The sequence below is a fragment of the Zootermopsis nevadensis genome, unplaced genomic scaffold (genome assembly GCF_977971745.1).
Source record: "Zootermopsis nevadensis isolate Lab colony 2312 unplaced genomic scaffold, Znev_1.0 Znev_ptg000016l, whole genome shotgun sequence".
In the NCBI taxonomy this organism is placed as follows: domain Eukaryota; kingdom Metazoa; phylum Arthropoda; class Insecta; order Blattodea; family Termopsidae; genus Zootermopsis; species Zootermopsis nevadensis.
The window spans coordinates 10,749,017-10,766,080 of record NW_028259148.1 but is presented as its reverse complement, the minus strand read 5'-3'; the positions used below and the strand labels follow the sequence as shown (position 1 = coordinate 10,766,080).

Below are 17,064 nucleotides of genomic sequence, written 5' to 3'. Positions count from 1 at the left end.
GAGAGGCTTGGGTGAGAAATGGCCGTTGAACTTTCCTTACAAAACATCTTGTTCATGCTCGTAAGGTTCTTTTATATGCCGTAAATCTACAACATGGGACCACTGGATTTACTTCCCCTCCAAAGGAAGTTGTGCTACAGATTTTTATTACCCTTAAAAATCCATCGATCTCAGCCGGGTTAGAACCCGCACACCTTGGGTCCAGTGGCAAGCATGCTAACAACTAGTCCACTGAGGGCAACACCATTTTTACATACTGGACCAAATAACTTTCTTAAAATTTTCCTTTCAAACATCCTAAGTCTTTCATCATTTATTTTAGTAAGAGTCCAGCTCCCACTTCCATTCAATACTATTTATTGGCCTCATTAATGTTTTATAAATTTTATATTCAGTGTCTTTCCTTAGCAATTCTGACTGCAATACATGTCGAAGGCCATAAAAACTCCTATTCCCCATTAATAGTCTACAATTAATTTCCACTGTTATATTATTAGTACTATTAACAATTGCTCCCAAATGTTTAAATTTATGTCGATATAATTTTCGTGCCGGCGTAGCTCAGTCAGTATAGTGACTAGCTACGAGCTGGGCGACTGGGGTTCGATCCTAGGTGGAGGCTGAGGATTCTTCCTCTAGCCTCTGCATCCAGACCGGCTCTGGGGCCCACCCAGCCTCCTGTCCAATGGGTACTGGGGTCCTTTCCCCGGGGAGTAAAGTGCTGCCGGGGCATGATGCTGACCACCTCATCCCCATTTAGTGTCGAAAGGTCAAGAAAGAGAGGAGCTATACCTCCACTCACCCCAAGCGCCTGTATGGCTCAGAACGGGATAACTTTACTTTTACTTTACTTTGCGATGGATTATTTGTTACTTCCATAAACTTTGTTTTCTCATGGTTAATCTAAAGTCCTATTTGTTTTGCAGATATTTGAAGTTTCATGAAAGCTTGTTTAACAGCTCTTTCATATCTCCAATAATCACTGTATCATCAGCATAGGCTGAGATTTGTACCGATTCATGCGGTATTGTGCCTCTAGTATCATGTCTTTATATCTGAAGGTATAATTTTGGTGTTCGTTTCCATCGGTATATTTTCGAGCTACAGGATTTCACACACAAGAAACATGAAAAATTAATGTCTAGATTTATCAACCCTTACCCTGCATAAACAGAAAGAGAATTACATAGTTTGACATGCCTGTTTCGTAACCAGCTCCGCCAACTTTACATTAGTTGTGGTCAGAGTGCTGTTTCTTAATGATAGGGTGCCTGAAAAAAAATGCCCATAAGACAGTAATTATATTCCACATATCTGTAATTATGAACAACAAAATTATTTACATTATCCTGACATTTCTTAATCTTTTAAGGGACCATCATCAGAGGTACATTGACAGTATTTTGGTTAATACAAAAATCTTTCCTGTAATATTCTTTCCACCTACAAAATTAAAATCACCTAAAACAGTGGTATTCAAACTTTTTTGATTGCGTACCCCCAGATATAATTTTTCTTCAACTGCACTGCTATATGGAAGTGAATTTTGGACATTGAAGAAAAGAGACAAACAGCAGAAATGTGATTTTTAAGATCTGCGAAGGGATGTACAAGATTAGACAAAATCAGGAATGAAGATATAAGAAAAGAGGAGTTTTTTCAATTAATTACAGAATAAGAAGACACAAACAAGATTGGCTAGAACATGTAGAAAGGATGGTAGAAGGACAAAAACCAAACCAGGCCCTTTGGTATAGACCCCAAAGCAGTGGCAACCCACCCATAAGAGCTGCAGCACCCCGTATTTTGAAAAATTTATATAATTTTTAATACTTTATTTCCTCTATATCATTATTTTAATATTCCCCCTTACGTTGTCATTGTCCACTAATCGGCTGAACTTACAGTAAGTCCACAGGCGAGGAGTGCGAAGCAGAACGGGGCTATCATCCGGCTGCAAGGATTTCAGTGCGGCTGGCAGGTCAAAGGTAGCGAGCGCGGTGGGTGGTGGAGTGAGGGGCAGTTCACTGGTACAGTGCATATCAGGGCTGCAGTCCCCGCAGCCAGCTTATAGTAAACATGCTTGCCCGGTACTACGTGCGTTAGACTGGTTTCTGTATCACAAACTACTATACCTACACCCATTCATATCTACCTGATCTGACTACGCTAATGAGAGGAGTATATCATTCCCTTCATATGTATATTTTAAACTTTCTTCAATATAACGCATTTGCCCCCCAAAAAGTAGTTGCTATGACTTGTGAAATAACCCAGGTACATAAGTTTTGTAACTAGATGTTGGTGTATCTCAAATGCTACAGAGGTAGAGCAAATTGTTTCAGCTTTTTATCTTCATATAACTTTACTGTCCATAAAGTAAGAACACGTCAGAATGGCAAACACAAAATGCTTCCTAAATGTGTTCCATTGATACTTCTGAATAACACTGTTTATTATTTTATTTGAAGTCATACAAAATTAACCAATGTCATCACGGGGCCGGATCTGAGCAAATCCCTTATGGATGCTTGTCTTATGAGTGCCAGAACTGCACCATAAAAATTCACAAGTACCAACAGTGGATTGAGTTCCAGTTGCAACTGCAGAAGGGCATAGCGCTTCTCTTCATCCATGAGATGTGACCGAGTGCGGAAGAAGTGCCTTGCAGCTGCCATATCTTCCACTGTGACAACACAGGGATGGGCATCCAACTTCTTGGTCACTCGCACACTATGTACCATGCTGCCAGTTAGTGTTTGCTTGACCCAAGGTACAAGTGCCTCCACCTCACTGTGCTTGACACTATCTGCTCCTGCAACACATAACCAGAGAGTAGAAGTTTAACTGCATGGTTCTTATTAAGAATTTACAACACAGTCAACTCTTGGTTTACGAACGAGTTCCATTCCAAGACGTTGTTCGTTATGTGTATATTCCATTCCTGAGCTTTTACGATACATATCTTATACGTTGGCAGCCATTTTAAAGCAAAAAAACCATGTACTAAACATCGAGTGGTCTATACAATGTTTTATTATAATGTATGTATGGGTTATGCGAGAAAACATTGTACGCGGCATGGCATTTAGACCATTCTTTTACTGGCTAGATTAGTTTTATTAACCAAGAACAGTTCAGTATAATTATCTGATAATTATTGTAATAAATACATTTTTAAAAGTTTATTTCATTCTTACAAATATGTTCACTAAACGTTTGGCATTTCATTTTATAAGGAACTCTATCTATTGCTGACTTCAAGGAATTTTGAATGAATTGTGACGTTCGTTATAGCGAATGTTTGTAAACCGAGAGTTGCCTGTACTGTTATAACAGCAAGAACTAGTGACCCTATTGTCCTTCAGATACTTCCATCTAAACAGGTACCAACAAACACTATGAAACTCAATAATTTAACTCCGAAAAAATTTCAGCTACTCAGAAATGAAAAAGATAGTCTATCAAACATAACATGCAAGTACCAGTTATAATTAAACAACTCCATGAATCACAGACCTTCTTAAGAAGCAAACAGTATGTTCAACTAATTAAGAAATTCCCCTCCCTTCAAGCCACTGGTCTTTGTCCTAAGCCAGATCAATCCAGTTATCACCCAATTTCCCAAACATCCATTTTAATATCATCCTTACATCTATGCCTAAGTCTTCTGAGTGGTCTATTCCCTTCAGGCTTTCCAACAAAATGCAACAGACGGTACACAATAAAAAACCAAAGCATGGTTCAACATCAAATGAGATAATAATTAGTAAGTAATGAATTCAAAATGGCATCAAAGGAAATGGTAATGTCCTAATTTATAGAATTATACCAGCAATTGAATGAACAGTAGAAAACATCAAACACCTTCAGTCAATGATATCTGTAGCCAGAAACGGCCAAATATGAAGCAGGAGTGCACACTGTTTCATCCAGTGGCATTGGTAATATTTATTAAAATTGCTAAACTTCGTCAATATTCATTAATAACACACACATAAATAAGTAAATACAAAACAATGCAACTGTTTATCATAAAATTCGTTTCATTAAAAAGACAATTGAATTAATTATACTGACTGCATAATGTGAAAAACACCTCCAGAAAACAGGTAAAAATTGTTCATAAAACATAGGGAAAGGATCAAATATGTTATAATATAATGTATGCTTTTTGACATTTCAATGAGGATTAAAAACAATTTTAAATGCCTGCACTCCTTGAATCTTACTGCACTTACTACACATATATTTACCGAGGTTCATGAGATCATCTGGTTCCTTATCCTGGCGCATCTCCTTCTCCACAGAAGTGAGGTTATGGCTATTAAAAACTGGTGGAGCTGCATCAACACCAGTTCACCATATGGCTCACAGCAAAACAACACATCGACATCGTTCTGTTTCAGTGCTTCATAATACGGAGAGGATTCAGCTAAAGTTTGACTGCACAAACAAAAAACTAACAGTAAAGTGGAAAGAAAAAGAACATGTAAAAGACACAAAAAAAACATATGCATCCATACATAATTGCTGCAAATTCAATGATTGATAGACATATAAATGTCTAAATTAGCACCTGCTTTTGAATTACGAGGGTCACTCAGTAAGTTTTGCGCCACATTTTTTATCTCAGCCAAACATGGTAGGAAAGAGCTGAAATTTGGTGTAGCCACATCCTTTATTAAAGGCACAATTTTTCTACATAGACTCAAACTTTTTATATCGCTTTCCACCACCTGGTAGCAAACACCCGTATTCCTTGTTGGTAGAAGTCCTCTGGAGTCTGTCGGAGCCAAATCTTCACCTTGTCGATAACTTCATCATCCCTGAACTTTGTTCCAGGAATGGTATTCTTCATTGGACCAAACAGATAGGAGTCTAATCGGGCCAAATCAGGGCTCTATGGTGGATGGGGCAACACAGTCAAACATAGTTTAGTGATGACATGTTCGAAAACTTGTGCGGTCTTGTGTTAGCATGCGAGAGGTCGAACTCGCTTCATGCATACCCAGGTCTTTTCAGAGCACCGACGTATCCCCCGGAATTATTGATTCTCCTTTCTCCACAATATCACCGCTTTCATGTCCCAGAAGACAGTTGCCATCACTTTAGCTATGTGGGTCATCATACAAGTTGGTGGCTTTTAATGATCTCACACGTTTTTCCAGTGATTCTGAAATTAAGAATCTGGGAAAATTAAAATACCGCCTTGGCCTGAAAATCATGCCATTATGTTGGCAGTACTTAACTTTTTCCTCCCTTTTCCATGTTCAGTGTGATGACTGGCTGTGTTTAGTGTGCTAGCAACATATTCTGCATAATTTACATATTCTTCTTGACACAAATAAACCGAAAAACATTTCTCAGTAAATCGCAGGCATCTGACTTAATTAATTTAAAGATATTTCGCAACAATGAGGCATTAAACATACCTCGGAGTAGCAAGGTAGAAAATGTCCTTCTGGCCTGCTGTAAGCCGACTGCAGTACTGAGGTAGGGTCACTTTCTCTCCCTCTGCACATCGTGAAGACTCAAATCTCAACAGTTTAGCTATTTCCTCTTGCAATCAGCATTATCCAGTTGAAAACAATTCCTTGCTCTGGAAAAAGAAACTTCCATGGACTACGAATGTACCTATACATTTATCATGTTGCATGTCCAGCAGAATGTGAAACTACAGCAAATATAAGCTATATTCTAAGTGACAGTAATCTGTTATGCATAGAATTAGCTGTTTTCAGTCATCACAGCAAGTATTCAAACATTATACAACTTAGAAGTGGAGTGACACACGAAGGAAGAAATGAGGAATGCGATCATTTTGGATGTAGTGGAAGTGATGGTAAATGTGATGAGACCTAAGGTTCTCACAGTGATACACATGAAGATAGCTTTCTTATGGGATGTTTCGCCTTGGAGTCAAGTACAAATAGATTAATTTTTGAGAGATGTTTGCTGCCTCCATCATCCTTTAAAAACTAAGGGCCAAATTAAAATTAACCTATTTATTTTGATCTCTTTGTGATATTCTGATAAAACCTGGTATATGCCACTCTTCCAAACAAGTATTGCTGGGCATGACTAATTTACTTTAATCCTTAGACGTCATGCTTGGTTAGAGAGAAAGCAAATGCCATCCCTGCCTGGTTGTTCCTGAATTAAAGTCAGACTTGTTACCGTTGCTCCATTCTGCTTTGTACATCTCTTACCTCTTTGAAGATAAAGCTTATCTAAATAGTATTTAATACTGTAGTATGTACCGCAAAGAAAACACAACTCCTCACATTACAAAGATCAACTGGTTAATGCTGTTTAAGCAAACAATCGCTGTTTATACTGAGTATCATATGAAACACACACACATACAAACTACAGCATTACTGGTTGTTAGCCCAAGTGGTACATTTAGTTACCACTGGGTTAAAGTTAACTCAGTGACTGAGTCTGTGAATAAGTGAACTAATAAGAGTATGAACGAATGGATGAATGTGTGTCTGAGCGAAAAACGTTAAGCCTTCAGAATGGTTACCCAACATCACAGACCACTGAAAATGCTAATCTATTTCATGTTAATTAAACAACACAACAATCAGATGAAAAGCCTGAAAATAACACCTTAATGCACAGTTGTACTTACATAAAATGGTTAATCTTAAACGTTTATGATTTATCACATTTTATTATATTCAAAATATTTCTTCTACTGATGTGTAGACAAGAAAACAGATGTAAGATTTGAGGTTTTCACAGCGGTGAGTATGAAGATTTCTGTCTTCTGGGTTGTTGCGCTGTGTAGTTTGGTCGATGTTAACCAACGTTTCAGAGGTCATACTGCCTCCGTCATCAGGGCGATGAATATGAATATTCATCAGGGCGATGAAGATTTCTGTCTTCTGGGTTGTTGCGCTGTGTAGTCTGGATGATGTTAAGCAACGTTTCAGAGGTCATACTGCCTCCGTCATCAGGGCGACGAATTCATCGCCCTGATGACGGCAGCAGTATGACCTCTGAAACGTTGGTTAACATCGACCAGACTACACAGCGCAACAACCCAGAAGGCAGAAATCTTCATACTCACCACTGTGAAAGCCTCAAATCATACAAATCAATAGTGTTAAATTATTCAATTTATTCAAGATCAAATTCCACTTAAACCCGTTATAAAGCTTCATTCCAAAAAAACGCTATGTACTGCTTAAACCAGATGAAAAATTGTAGATGGTCTGATGATTCTGCATACCAAATCTCATTTGTATATGATTAGTCATTTTTGAAGTCCTGCCTAGTTCATGTGAGGCTAAAGTTATTGGCATAAATACACTAAAATAAACATGTAAAAATACCAATAGTTTTAAACTGGAAGCACCAAACATACCTTAATGCAGACCTCTTTAAGATACAACATAACAACATACTGTCATCCATGCAAGTGCCCATGGTTTGATTCAAAAGTTTTTGAAAAGTTAAAATTTGTGGAATTGGTTTCCTCATTCAACAGTGTGTTAGGGTTAGAGCTATTCTAGAAAGCATTGGTCAAAGAGACTATATATTCATAAAATTTTGGCAACTTTTTTTAGTAAACAAAAATATGTATTCATAAGATAACAGAAAAGGAGTCAATTTGATTCAAAACACAAAAGTAACTTTTTCTTGGTAAACCAGAATACATACTCATAGGACTCATAATAAATAAGCCATTTCAGTATTTCATTCCAGCAGACTTCAAGAGAAAACTTGCATAAATCATCTCATGTGTTAGCAGCCACAAACCTGATAAGGGCACTGTTTTGTAGCAGCTCGCGGCTCAAGTTCAAGGGAATGTCTTCTGAGTCCACTACACCTGCAATATAACAAGCTTCAATGTTTCCGTTACATGACAAAATTATATTATAGACAAGCAGAGAAGACCAAATTGAAGCCCAGGTCATGTCCACCTGTCTCATCTCCAACAACGCATTTTTATTATCACCATCACCTAACTAATACTTGTAATCTATTCCCTGTTTACTGTTAATTGAATAATCACCAATTAATTTAATTTAAAAGTATTATCTCATGAAAAAAATTTATTTTTGTCTTGAAATTTTCATGACTGGAGTTCAATTTAAAACTACATCTTTCAGGGATGAGCCATATTAAATGTTGAAGGTTTTCCGATGTTTTGTAAAATACTGTTGTTGCCATCTTCAGGAATAATTAGTTGATCATTTCAAGAAGCCATCAAATTCCACTCATCACCTACTACCGTCAGTTTTATATTGGACTTCCTAAAATTCCCAGCCAACATACATTCACCCTAAACATGCCAACTGCAAGTCTATCGAAACTTCAGAATATTTTCAACATTTGACTCAGCTCATCCTTAGAAGCCAAAGTTATGCAAACCAATTTATTATTAAGTTAATAAAAATGTGCCACGAAAAGTAAGATGCCTTGAAACAAACCCTAAAATGTGTGCCAAATCCATACCTCTCAAAAGTGGTCTTCCATGCTGAAGAAAAGTAACATAAAATTCAAGTTATAAAAATACCAAGCAATGTTTATTTTTTTAGATATACATAGAACTTGCAGTATCAGTGGCCAGGCGGTCCGAGACTTTGGCCTTGTGCCACTTGGTCACTGGGATCGTCGGTTCGAATTCCACTCAAGGCATGGATGTTTGTCTGCGTCTTTCTGCGTTGTACTGTCCAGTGGGCCTTGTGACGGGCCGATCACTTGTCCAAGGAGTCCTACCAACTGTCTATAGATCAGAGCCAACAAAAGTTGGGACGTGCAGATACTCAAGCACTGAAGAACGGGTCGTATAAAATAAAAAGAAACATAGAACTTACGTTTGACAAAGCGCAGAAATTTAGGCAGGATATTATCTGTCTTGTTCTTGATAAGCACTCTGCGACTGTAGAGAGCTACCCCTACCCCAGCGTCAGAATTCACTTCAAATAAACCTACAGGAAAAACAGTTCACAGTATTTGCACATCCTTTGTGTAATATCTTGCCAGTTATATAATAAATGTGAAATATATTACAATTTTGACATTAAACATTCAATTACAGCTGAAAATTCAGCCTTAGTTGATGACACACCATAAAATATTAATTACATTGTTTTGTATGATGAAGAAACCCAGGGCCTTGTATGATGCAAATTACACATAAAATTATACAGTCTGTACCATATTATAACTTTCTAGCCAGTCATCAATTAACAGATGAAAACTTATAATAAATTCTTCTCAGGTTACCAGCCATGTCAGGTGGTTTAATGGAGAAAAAAACCAAAATTTCAAGAACCATCTCCATCTGAAGTGCCCTGTAGATGGTTCTTGAAACATTGGTGTTTTCTACATCAGACCACCTGACATGGCTGATATCCCAAGAAGAATTCATTATACTATCGCCATGAAAACTTCTGATCATACGTATGAAAAATTACATCGAAAGTTTCCAGCTACTGATCTTAAAATGTTAACTTGACTTACTCCATATTATAGTCTTGTTGAAAATCTGACAATTACTCGGCTAATTAAACAAATCCACTGCTTTTATAGAACCCAGTAAATCATTTGCATGTTCACAAGTGTCCACCACCTACAGTCTGAGCCACATGAATCCAATCCACATTCCCACGCTCAATTCTTCAAAGATCTATCTTATTGATCCCCAGGCTTCCAAAATGGTTTCTTCCCCCAAAAGATTTTCTAAAAAAAAAATGTGCAGGCATTTCCCGTGCATACTACATGTTCTACTCATCTCATATTTATTTAATCACCCTAACAGCCATGCCAAAGCACAAGCAGTTAGTTGCAACCTTCTTACCGAGGAGGATTGGGTTTGCCCTCAAATCAGTCTTTGCGGGATTTGTGGTGGACAAAGTGGCAATGAGACATGTTTTTCTCGGAGACCTTCAGTTTTCCCCCATCGAAGCTCCAAATTCATGCATGATTCATCTGGGACATGGACCATGAGCCCTATTAGTATCTGCAGTTTCACAGACACACAGTAATGATAAAAAGTACTATAACAATATGAGGTGAATGGCGTAAGTACTGAATCTCTTCACTGTGATTTCCTCATAAAAGCACAAAGAAACATCTAAAGTGAGACAGTGAAACAAATTCTACATATTGATTCATTTTGTGATATTTAAAATTATTACAATCCTTCTCATCATGATTCTGAATTGTCTGTGTGTGAAGTACATATACTGCTTACCTGGTTTCCCTTCTGGGAAGTAGAGTAGCGCTCGTAAAGTCAATGGGGCATCAGTCTTGTAGTGCAGAATGAACCGGGGCTTGTCATATGATGTGCCAACAAATCTGTAGAACTCATTATGCATTTAAGGAGTCACATCTTTGGCATCCATTAGCCAAAGGGGCTGAAAGAGTATATACTGATGAATTAGCCATCAAGAATTAATAACACAAAAGGTTAGAAGTAACAACTTTAATTAAAATTATTGATTTTTTTATCATTGCAAAGTAAGAATAAATTCAATAGTTTTATTCTTCCCCAAATCTCCATCCCCATACACAATGACCAAAACTTATTTTGACACTACCAAAAAACCAGAACTTGTAAAATGAAATTGGCCACTAACCTGTATTGTATTTGCTAGCTTGCCATTGAGAAAGATAGGACTTCCAACAAAATTGCTGTACTTCTTTATTATACCTTTAAACAATAAATTAAGTAAAAGCAATGATTTGCTATATTTTATTAAATTAATTTCAATTAAATATATGAATTAATAAGAAACAAGATTCAAAAGTGTGCAAAATTTCAAATTTCTTTAGGTCTCTTTCAATGGATGCAATATAAAATAATTTGTATCCCTACTGACATAGGACACATAGTTCATACAGACATTGACAGATCACAGCATAAACAGTTCATAATGTCATTGATAAATGACAGCACAATTAGTCCTCATAACAATTGATAGAGAGCAGCATTACGACTTCATTGTCCCACCAAACAAGTTTGAGTGTCCATCATGTCAGTGTTACCGATTGTAGAAAATTAATATAGACCAAGCACAGGACAGCTTCAAATAAGCATAATGCCCATTCAAAATTAAATAAAAATCTGTTCCGCAATTTTTAAATGTGCTTATTGATGCCATTTCCTAGATGACATTATCAAAGAGGTTCATGGGTAAATAACATCATCACATGGTTACATAAACACCTCAAAACTTTGAACATCCATCACTTTGGATATACATATTGTAACAAAATAAAAAAGTACAAGTCTGGGCTGGTCTCCAGTGGCATAACCTCAACATCAAATTTAATGAAAATCCATTCAACCATTCTAGTTACTTTACATGGAAAGAATAGTTCACATGGCCACTCAGAGATGGCAGCAGAATCTCAACTGAAAGGCAGGAGACAGAAAGAATGAGCCCATAAGGCATTCTTTGTAGATTTTAAATTCTCACAGCAGGAAGTATGAAGATGGCTGTCTTCTAGGTTGTATGGTAGAAGTCTACAAATGTTTCAGAGGTCCTTGCTGCCTCCATCATCAATGCTTTGATAATACAATACCAGACTATACAAGACAGGCATGTTCATGAGGTGTTCTTTGCTTGCATGGTGTGCCACTAGAAGATGCATCTTAACACACATATTAAGACTGCCTAAAAGGCATAATCTAGTAACACACCATGCTTGGAGGATGAAATGGGTGGAACATGTAGAATACATGGGACAGATGAGAAATGAGTACAAAATATTTGGAAACAAAGAAACCATTTGGAATATCTCGGTAAAGATGGGAGAGTAACATTAAAAGAAAACAATGGTGTAGGAAAATTTGGACTGGATTCACCTGAGTCAGAACTGGGATCAGCAGCATGCTTTTATGAACACAGAATAAGCCATCACATTCCATAATTATGCATCTTATTTCTTGACTAGTTAAGTAACTACTAATGTTGAAGGAATTTTGCTTCCCAGAATTTGTTATTTAGTGATATACCATATTAAATCTGACAGTAGTTTAGTTATAAAGATAATATTAAATATTACAGTCCAAATTCATGTACAGTTACCAAAGAGTATGAACCACCCTTCCCTCTGTTTTACAATTATAATTTTAACCCAGTTGCATGATTAATAACAGGCAACACTGCAGGTGGTGGTGTCACAGAGAGTAAGAAAGACCATATGACTTAAAATTTTAACATAATATTAGATACAACATAAATATTTATTTTCTCAGAGATCAACCCCCTGATAGAAAATTAGTTCTTTATTTACGAAATTTCCATTTTCAGAATTCCTATGTATAACAAGTTTCTGATATCTGGTACACGATATTTTTGTCATATCAGATAATAATATCTTTATTTTAGTTGCAAATTCTGACACTTCAGGAAATTGTGAAGACTGTTTAAAAACATACCACTGACCGTGTCTTCATCACTAAACTCTCGACTCTCTTGTTTCAAAAGCAAGGCAATCTTTGTTCCAGGCTGTACACCTTCTGCTTCTTGAATCTCGTATGTTCCTGTTCTGAGATCAACAACAACATAAGAAACATTTCATTATAGGTTGACCATGACTTGGAAGTCAGCATGGGTTAAAATTTTTTTGCTCGAAGACCTTTGGACCCTGACTGAATTTTATCTTTAAATATGTTACCCATACCCCACCTAAGCCTTACCTTCTTTTATTCAAGCCGAAATAAAGCCCAGTGCAATCAGAATCTGCCCTGCCTAAGGCATGATTAATAAAGCAGTCCCACTACACACCATGTTGTCACTTGGGGGGAAAGAGGTTATAACTCCTACTCATTCTTGACCTAGGCACTAGATGGGGGTGAGTGGTCAGAGCCAGTCTGGATGTAGAGGCTACAGGAAAAATCCTCTGCCCGCATCGGGGATCAAACCCCAATCGTCCAGCCTGTAGCCAGTCACTATACTGACTGAGCTATCCCGGCTCATACTGCACAAATGCCAGCAGGGTAGATTATAAAAGGTAATGATGAATAATGTTAAAATTAATGAGATCTGTGGTACATGACTAATATTCTTCATCAGTTAAATGACCCATGGGAGCCAAAAAATAAGTATTCAAAAGTGTTACTGGTTATTTTCTCTATAAAAAATTAATTTGTTCTTGTCAAATTAAGCGTCTCTTTTTATTTTGAGCAGAGCTGAACTAAATATTTTCTTTCAATTAGAAAATTATTTTATCCTACTGATAAAAATAATCAAACTTTGAATTATCCTCGATATATTACCTAAAAGAAATATGTGACTCAAACAAATGTGGAATTATTTTTTTAAAAACTGTATATACATACTCTTTATGCTACTTATTTGTGTTACACTACTTGGACATCAGAAAAACAGTGATGTAAGAAAGTAGCTGCAGTGATGACACAGAAGCTAGCAATGAAAATCACGATTCATTCAAGCAACATACTGAAATTTTGCTGATACACCAAACTTTGTATTCATTGAATGAAAATACTAAAAACTGGGGCACTTCTTTGTTACGATAACTGAAGTTTTCTAAGTGTCTGTCAGTTTTCACAGTAATCTCACCCTAACTATCCACCTTTCTGGTTCATCACACAATAATCTTATTATTAGACTCTACACGGAAATTAACTTTATACTTGACAATTTATAGTAATTAAATAAACCACAAAACAAATATGAAATAATTACCATTTAAAACCACAAGTTAAATCACCTCAACAAGACAAAAGACTCTCTTAAACGAAACAATCTCCAGTATCCGTAATTGATAATCATTAGGACACTTAACAAAACGAAAAAGAGACAAAAAACCACGTGAACCTAAAAGCAACACATTTTAATTAATCTCTTCTTCTCCTTATATTCCTTTTATCTAATTCTGTCACAGAAGCTACGCTGACAAGGTTACTTTCTGCCACACAAGCACGAGTTTATAACTGGTAAAGATATGATTCAAAGCCGAACCTTACCCATCAGAGCTCCACCTGTAGCCCGGACTGTCCTTGAGGCTGGATCGTGTGAACACCTCAACCTTGTCTGCAACCATAAAATTTGAGTAGAAACCTACTCCAAACTGTCCGATGATGGATGACGGATCTTCAGTGGAACCCGTATTTTTCTTCAGTTGCTCCATGAAAGCCTGAAATTAAAATGGATTACTAATTACTCAAGAGTTCTCGTTAGAGAGAATGATAAGTGGAACCTATAAGGGGGAATGTGCTTGCGCTACGCCTTGTCATGTTTTGACTAGAGGCTACTGGTGGGACGTGACACCATCAGTTAGCTTGTCCTTTACAAAACGAACTTTAGTTGGATGGATATCTGACGTAGGTTGATGACGGGGCTTATGGACGCCAATCACTGCACCCCAGAGAAAGGATCTAGGGGGATCACTTTGACATGCGGGCGAATTTATGACCCTGCGGCCGATGCGGAAGGGAGTTGGGGGGGGGGGGGGGCCGTGATGGACAGTGAGCAAACGAGGGATACAAGCTTTATCGGCGACAAATCGCTCGCTGCCTAGGGAAGTCTAGTGTGACTCCAACCATGACTATGTTTAAACTCTGGTTTCTTTATTAACGCTACTCGACTGTTTCAGCGACGCAATGAGAAGAAAGGGTTGTTATGTACGGTGAACTAACTGGTGAGGATGAGGCAGGAAGAGGTGACACCCTATTACATCGTTTACACACAGATATGGGCACAAGTTTAAAAGTACACCTTGAAACTCGTTCGCTCACAAGCGGTTAGGACATCAGCGACTTATGTCGTCTTGACGAAACGTAACGAATTAACAGCAATCGAGGCACTGTACAATAAGTGACAAAAACGGATCAAATTTTTAAAAAAAATTACATTTCTGGATATTTTATACGTTCTGATAAAATTACATGCAAAATAACAGTAAGTTTAATTAAATAAACGATAATTAATGCATTTTTGCCAGGCTGTGAAAGCCCTGCAAATACATTTTCCTAAATCATATGAAAATAACAGAACCTTATGGAATGATAAAATATATTACGTAATATTCTTTCAGAGCCACTCTTCTGATATAAGCTTTGGGCACGATCGACTGAACACATGCAACACAGCATCATCAAATTGAATCCCGTCTTGTTTTGCAAAAGAAACTATGCAGCATACAAATTTGAACCACAATGCGTCACAAAAATCAGGACAAACGTCAATGGCATGACAGAAAGATTCTCCATTCTTAAACAGGACGGCAAATGCTCCTCGTTAACACACAAAGCAAGGGTCGGCAACCTTCACATTATCTCGGACCGCAGTGGTTATTCATATCTTCGCAGAAGGCAGCGGAATAAGAATAATAATATTGTCAATAGACAGCGAAACTGCATTTCTTCAACTTACAGAGATACGCAGAGATAAAATGCTGCCTGATGTTTGTGTGACGAACAGTAGCATATCGCTGAAGTAGTGGAACATATTCCCCGTGTTCTTTTACCATTACGAAACTATTTTCATTCACTTCGAAGTAACGAAACACATTGGTCAAGACAACATGTTCCAACTGAGATCAGAAGCGGGTACCCCCAGAACAGAAGTCTACAGTGTTGCCACTACTCCAACATTACCAGTTACTTAATCACAAGGGCTAGGACATGCTTAATCGAATAAGCTCACAGAAATATCCGCTCGTAAATTGCTCAAGATCTGAAAATACTTACTGACTAAACGGCTTACCGAACCCGAAGGTTCATCACCGAAAAAACCAAAGCCCTCTACCAGACCCTGTCCTGGGCCAACAAAATCCATTTTCCTTCAACTCCTATCTCCCGTAGATCCCGCCTGACATTATCCTCCCATCTACGTCTAGGTCTCCCCAGCGATCTCTTCCCCTCAGGCTTCCCAACCAATAACCGGTGCACACCTCTTGTTTCCAAATAATAAAATTATTTACGTACAAGAATTTATCAATGGATTGAATGTTCGTGCGCTACTCTGAGCTACTGAAAATGCATCGTTAAACAAACTAAAGTAAAGTTTGTCCCACTATACGCCATGTAGGCGCTTGGGGGGAGTGGAGGTATAGCTCCTCTCTTCCTTGACCTCAGCACTAGATGGGGGTGAGTGGTCAGCATCACGCCCCGGCCGGCTTTACCCCCGGGAAAGGACCCGGTACCCATTGTAGAGGAGGCTGGGTGGGCCCCAGAGCCAGTCTGGACGCAGAGGCTAGAGGAAAAATCCTCTGCCCCCGTCGGGGATCGAACCCCGGTCGTCCAGCCCGTAGCTAGTCACTATACTGACTGAGCTATCCCGGCTCATGTTAAACAAACTACGAACAAATAAAAAAGTCATGGTCTACTATAACTACACAAAATCAGCACCATAATTTTGGGACATCTGGTAGCTTATAGGAATAATCATTAAATGTGTATTGTTTAATACGCCCGTAAAAATTATCCCAGAAACCAACATCTTAAGAAAAACTCCAACCGAGGACTGTTTTCGTGTCTGTGACCTTAGACCCCGTAATTTCCTCTCAGAACCGAAAGTATTTTGTCTTGGCGTCGTTCTTGTTTAGCGGTTAAGTTCCTGCCAACAGAAACCATCCTTGTCGGGACTCGAACTCAGTGTCCAGGCCTTCGTTTCCGCAATCTCCTCTTCGAAGCAAAAAACTCTGATCCTGTATCGTGCTTAGTTTCGGAGTTAAAGGAACTGCCCTTGAAGGAAATCGAACTCAGGACACTTTTCCCAGAGTTCTGAGCTTCCTGTGTTCGCTCATTCGTCAAAATGAATCTTCGTCACGAACCGTAAGCGAAGAAGTGAAGAATCACGTCAACCCCCAATCTCGAGTTTACTCGTGACCAGTAGATTCTGCGGTGTTTACTAGGGGCAAATACGACAGTTTCTTACAAATTCATCTTCTGGAAAGCAGGACAGTTTTCGGATTTGTGACCTTAGTTAATCAGATCCCTTCCTAGGAAGAAACAAAATTTGCCTTAGCGCCATTCTTCCCTGGTGCTTACTATCCAAACAACAGAAAATATCTTTGCCGGGATTCGAAGGAAGGAAATATTTTCTCTCGCTCGCCCAGGGGCGA

At 38.0% G+C, this 17,064-nt stretch overlaps 1 pseudogene across 1 annotated transcript; it reads right to left on the bottom strand.

Moving 5' to 3' along the window:
* Positions 1 to 2,421: 2,421 nt before the first annotated feature.
* LOC110836854 (heat shock protein 75 kDa, mitochondrial-like) lies at positions 2,422 to 15,603 on the bottom strand (annotated as a pseudogene). The gene is made up of 10 exons (XR_015535390.1): positions 15,372 to 15,603; positions 13,964 to 14,133; positions 12,410 to 12,519; positions 10,602 to 10,675; positions 10,217 to 10,379; positions 8,835 to 8,948; positions 7,675 to 7,843; positions 5,436 to 5,615; positions 4,257 to 4,446; positions 2,422 to 2,815 (listed from the first exon to the last, which is right to left on the bottom strand). The product of XR_015535390.1 is annotated as a heat shock protein 75 kDa, mitochondrial-like (transcript).
* Positions 15,604 to 17,064: the final 1,461 nt, after the last annotated feature.